The sequence below is a fragment of the Salvia splendens genome, chromosome 10 (assembly GCF_004379255.2).
Source record: "Salvia splendens isolate huo1 chromosome 10, SspV2, whole genome shotgun sequence".
Classification (NCBI taxonomy): Eukaryota; Viridiplantae; Streptophyta; class Magnoliopsida; order Lamiales; family Lamiaceae; genus Salvia; species Salvia splendens.
The window spans coordinates 20,370,632-20,376,626 of record NC_056041.1 but is presented as its reverse complement, the minus strand read 5'-3'; the positions used below and the strand labels follow the sequence as shown (position 1 = coordinate 20,376,626).

The following is a 5,995-nucleotide window of genomic DNA, read 5'->3' as shown; positions in this document are numbered from 1 at the left end:
CATACGGCAAATAAAGTTCATACAATATACTCGATCCATCCCAAAAATAAGCGACTTTGTATTATTTATGGGACATCCCCCAAATAACACATTTCTTGTTTTAACAAGTAAAATTAACCACTTCTACAATATATTTTCTCTCATATTTTACTTTTTATTCCGTCCAACTTTAATATATTTTCTATTTTAACTCTCTAAACACTACTCTCTTAGTCCATTTCAAAATGAAATTCCATCACATATGTCAACACACAGAACATATAAATAAAAACAGATGTAAATTATTTTTAAAGCCCAAAACACTACTACAAATTACACATGAATATACGCATTATAAAAGGACTGAAGTCACATTATTAAACATTAATATTATCATAATACATATAATTTATACACTCAGATTACATACGGTTAATACATAGACTATGTTACTTCATAAATCTTAATTCTAAGTCAGCTTATAACTGAACATTCATCAACAAAACTGCTAACAGTATGATTTAGTATATCAGAATTTCTTTAACAAAGCTGCTAATATCGGCTACAAATGCCATTAATTCATATTGCTCCAATTAAATTGGATTATATTCACACAACAAAATATATCTACCACATATCATTATGGAGGTCATCCTAACTTCAGTCGAGAATTACTACATGTTGACCTAATAACAGTGCAATTTACAAAAATTTCAATAAGACTATTCACATGGGGCTTTCGTTTTAATCCTTCCAAAATAGTTAAAAGTTATTCTATACAACAGCAATTTCTCAATGAAACCATTTCAATGAAAAGCATAAAAAACCAACACAAATTTATTAGCTAAAACTTGCAGTTTTTATTTAGTGGATGTAACATGCTGCCCTTTAGCAAAAACAATGTTCCAATTAGAGATACCCATAATAGACCAAGCTACAAAAAGTTAAAAACATGAAATTGGCAAATTCAAACATCAATTGGCATTCAAAGACACACAAAGGAAATATAAATAAGAAATCTTAAATCACATAAACAAGAGATCCATACCAAAACAGAATGCAAACATTGACAAAAAATATGACTTACTAACACAAAAAACCAAGAACGAAAAAAATTATCAATATCGTTAAAATAGGTAGGTACTTATATTTAATCAGGATGGGAATGTCACACAAGCATTATAGACACCAAGGCCTTAAATAAATTTATTAGGGAAGGGAAAGGTGAGCACATGATGATATAAACGGCGGAAAGTCAAATTGCAGCGAAAAGGAAAATTAAATAGAAATATCAATATCGTTAATTAAATTAAATAACAGGAAAAACACTGCTGCATTATTCTTGCACAGAATCTTCTATAGTTGCATATATGTCAAATACGAAAAATATCAATACATGAGGGGAATTTGTCCTATCTGCCATGAATTAATAGCAGAAAACTAACTACCAAACAACTGCATCCAATTTCTGAAACAAGAATTTTCTAAAAATAAATAACAATATTAATAACCCTACAAGAATGACATGAAATCGATCTAAGCTAAATGATAAGCAATCATTTCCAAGTACAAAACTCACATAATTCCATGCAATGAATGATGCTTTAAAAGAAAATTACACTAAGAGTAATTACAATATAATGATGAACCAAGAGCCGAAAGTAAGTTCCATTTACTTGTTGGATTCAATTCAAGTCATATTTCTACTAATGATAGCGATGGTTCAACAAATTAGCACCCCAAAAACTATTACCCCATCATATTCTAATTGAAGCCACATAAGATAATGAAAAGATTTAGATATAACAAAATTAAAGAGGTTTCAAACATCACCAATCAATTAGCTAGGGCATGTAATATGTTCACGAGTACACGTGAGTCTTTGGAAAATCATAATCAAATTTGAGAAAGATAAATGGAAATAAGACCATATACATGTATGATCCATTAACAAATTAAGAGCATATATAGTAGAATAACATTATACTCCTATCAATACATTTGAAGTCATGAAATTTCCACCTCATATTTGTGCACATTAGCTCTCATTTTACACAAAGGTGCAAAACTTGGACATGACATATATCAACAGTATTAAGGAAATTACTCTGAGATAGTAAAAGGGAGTCATCTATTTTGGGCAAATGATGAGACTCTTCTTGATTAGGGACGCCTAGAGTAGAGCCCCGAGCTGAAACCATAACTTGGAACAACACAAAAGATGAGGTTAATTAATTACTTACCAAAATCTAGAAAAGATGAATTGATCATGAAAAAGATAGTATTAGCAACAAGAAAATAGAGGGTGTTGTTATCTAAATCATAAATTCAGATGAACCCTATCCTCCAATTGTAGAGTGAATCAATTTATTTGGTTTCCGTAAACCGATCCACCGAGCAACCCTCCCCCGGATGCTGCGTAGATATCCGACGGATCGAGGGCGGGCCTCCCACCGCCACTGCCTGCGACGCCGCCAAGATGCAATTCGGATATATCCGGAAAGCTCTCCCTCCCTTCAAACCCTTGATCGTATAGGAAGCCTTTGAAGATGTGACCACCTATTTTGACCACGGCTTGATATGCAAACTCATCTTCACCATCATCAACCGCTGTTACTCTCACGCACTTGAACACTGCCGGCGCACGCACTTGCCCTGGTAATGTCTCTTTTAAGCTCGCGTCTATTCAACATAATTCAAGAAAATCGTGATTAAATAAGTCCCACTTGGTTTTTACATTGGTTTGAGATGTAAAGATTGGATTTTTATGTTTCTTGAAGTATAAAGATTGGATTTTTAGCGTTTCTTGAACGAAAAAGATTGGATTTTTACGTTTCTTGAAGGGAAAAGATTGGATTTTTGGATGATTGTTAGGTTTTTACCTAGATGGCTGGAGGTGGTGTCGAAGCTTCTTGGAGGGGTGGTGTTGGAGGTGGAGGTGTGGGAGGCGGTGGTGGTCTGGGAGGCGCCGGCGAGGCGGGGTTTCTTGGTGCCCGAGGTGGATTGTGAGGAGGCGGCGGCGTTTCCGGCCATGAGCTGGCGCTCGCGGCGGCGGGCGGCGGGGACCCAGGTGCTCCTGACGTGGGTGGAGCAGTCGTAGCCGCGGCTCTTGCAGCAAGTCCGGCAGCGGCGGTGGGGGCAGTCTTTCTTGGCCTGGTTGCCGCAGTCTTGGCAGGTGGCGGTTGCGGCGGAGGAGGGGCCGGGGCCGCCGCTTGTGAGATTGGGGTGATCGGCGTTGTTCAAGGGTTTCTGCTGCAGCTGCTGGTGCTGCCACAGCTGCATGCCGCGGCTGCGGGCGGCGTCGTCGTCGGCGGCGGCGGGGATGCAAGGGGAGGCGGTGAGAAGGGGGATCACGCCGACGTTGAGGGAGTGGGGGTCGAAGTTGATGGTGGTGGCGGGCTCGGCGTGGTGGTGGAAGGAGGAGGCCGGCGCGACGAAGAAGAATTCCGGGGGGAGTCCGCAGTTGATGTGGCGGGAGGCGGCGGCGGAGGAGGAGGAGGGCCACATTCCTGCGGCGGAGTTGGTGGCGGAGGGGGCGGCATTGAAGCCCAAGGAGAGATCGCCGGCGGCGGCGGCGGAGGAAGAGGCGACCCACTCAGCGAAGGCGCCGGTGGAATCGGAAGGTAGGCGGCGAGTGGTAGCCACAATTAATATAGATGTGCAGAATTGGGGAATCAAGAAAGGTAAAGATTGGATTTTAATTTATCCCAATCTTGAAGAATTGGGGAAGAGGGAGAGGTGGGGTCTCTGATATTCTTTGTTTGGAGCAGATGAAGATTTTTCTCTTTGTTTCTCCTCTTTTTGTTTTTGCTTCCTCTACACCATAAGCGACTGCTACTTACTGCTGCTGTCGCTTTGGCTTTTTTGATGAATAAAGTTTCTCTGAGAGAGGGACTTGTGAGCTTCCCATGCCAGTGCTAATGGCAGACCCAGAAGAGAGAGAGAGAGAGAGAGAGAGAGAGAGAGAGAGGGGATTTGGGAGGCAAAAATAGCACAATTTAGCAAGAGAGAAGGAGACCACCACACCCAAAAACAGACTACAGATAGAACTAGTGTTGTTGCTGAGGAGTTATTGTTGTAGAAAGAGATTCTTGATCAAGATCAAGATCAACATTTTGGAATGCTTTTCTCTACTCACAGAAAGTGAAAGAATGAGAGGTGGGGGTGCCTATCTGCCGATTATGTTTTGTGAGTGATTATTGGAGAGAGAATAAACACTGCTCTCCACATTCCACACTTAGTGAGAGAGAGAGTTGTGTGTGTGTGTTTTGTAGTGTAGGTTTTGTATGATTTTGGAAGCCCTAAAAAAGTCACATGCCACACGTATTTTAAATTTTTGTATCTTCATTCTTTTTTTGTATTGGGAAAAACACAAAAGAATAAGTCTTAAAGGCTAAAAGCAAACTGTCCTCCCTTGCAAACACACGGAATATAAAAAAGGCTGGGTTGTGAAAGCACACCACCTACATTTTTAAATGTTACTCGCATTTCTAAATTATTTATTCAGATTTCCTTCCATACTCATATTCCCCTAATTCTCAATCAGTCATTAATAAACATTAGTATATAACTGTAACATCACTTTAGAAGTAGTTTTTACCATAACAACATCCACAGTTCTTGAATAATGCCTCAAATAATAGAAATTCTAAAATTATTCCCTAAAATGTTTAGAGAAGGATATCTTCGAGGTTGAAACCATTTCAAACTATTTCGTATTAGAGAATGATATACGAGTGCAACCCTTATCTTAGAATGATACTCCATTCGTTCCCGATTAATTGTCACTCTTTGACTGGCACGGGTTATAAGAAATATAAATAAAAGTTAGTTGAAAAAGTTAGTGGAATATGAGACTCACTTTTTATATTGGTTTTATAATAAAATGTGAGTGAAGTGGGTGTTAGGATCAACACGAAAGGCTTACACACTCTTGAATAGATCACACACACTCACTGTAATATGAAGTACTCACACACTTATGCAGAAAACTCGCACTAACACTTTAGTATTGAAAAGTAGGTGGTTTCTTGGAGAAAACTGGAATCTCTTATTGAATGAATTCATCTAACTACATACAAAACGAATCTGAGCTATTTAAAGCTCTACAAATCAGGTAGCAACTGCTACTAACTAACTACCCCAAGAATCAAGAAAGCAAGAAGAATAACTGCTACATCTTAACTAACTAACTATTGCTCCAACGGCTAGTTTCTTCTAGGCTGCTTCTTTACTTGATCAGCCTTTTGATTCTCTTCTTTCTTCTCTTCTTGCAACTGAGTGAGCACTCTACTTCTTACAATTCTCCACCCGAGGGCTCACCTCAGTTCTTACAGCAAACATTGATCAAATTTATCTCTACACAGAGGTTTAGTGAGCATATCTGCTGGATTGTGCAGGGTGTTAATCTTTATCACCTTCACTCTTCCCCTTTCAATCTCATCTCTAATAAAATGCAGCCTTATGTCTATGTGCTTGCTCCTTTCATGGAAAAACTGATGTTTAGCCAAGCACATAGCTGAGCTGCTGTCACAATGAATCACCATTGTCCTTTGGTCAAAACCAAAATCTGAAATAACTCCTTGGATCCAAAAGCTCTCCTGTACAGCTGTAGTGAGAGCTATATATTCAGATTCTGTTGTTGAAAGAGCAACAACACTTTGTAGACCTGATTTCCAACTGATCACAGTTCCAAACATGGTAAACAAGTAGCCTGTTTGGGACTTCCTGGTATCTAGGTTTGCAGCATAGTCTGCATCACCTTCCCAGCTAGTGAAACACAATCCCCAGTCACTGGTGTGTTTCATGTACCTTAAAATCCACCTCAGAGCATTCCAATGCTCCTTCCCCGAATCAGCCATGAATCTGCTAGTTACTGATATAGCATATGCAAGATCTGGTCTAGTACAGATCATAGTGTACATGACACTTCCCACCATACTAGCATAGGGGATAGACTCCATCTCCTCAGCCTCATGTTTAGTTTTAGGAGCATGCTCTTTTGAAAGTCTAAAGC

The 5,995-nt window shown here is 39.4% G+C and overlaps 1 pseudogene; it reads right to left on the bottom strand.

The window, feature by feature from the left end:
• Window positions 1–1,926: 1,926 nt before the first annotated feature.
• On the bottom strand, window positions 1,927–4,351 carry LOC121751056 (annotated as a pseudogene).
• Window positions 4,352–5,995: the final 1,644 nt, after the last annotated feature.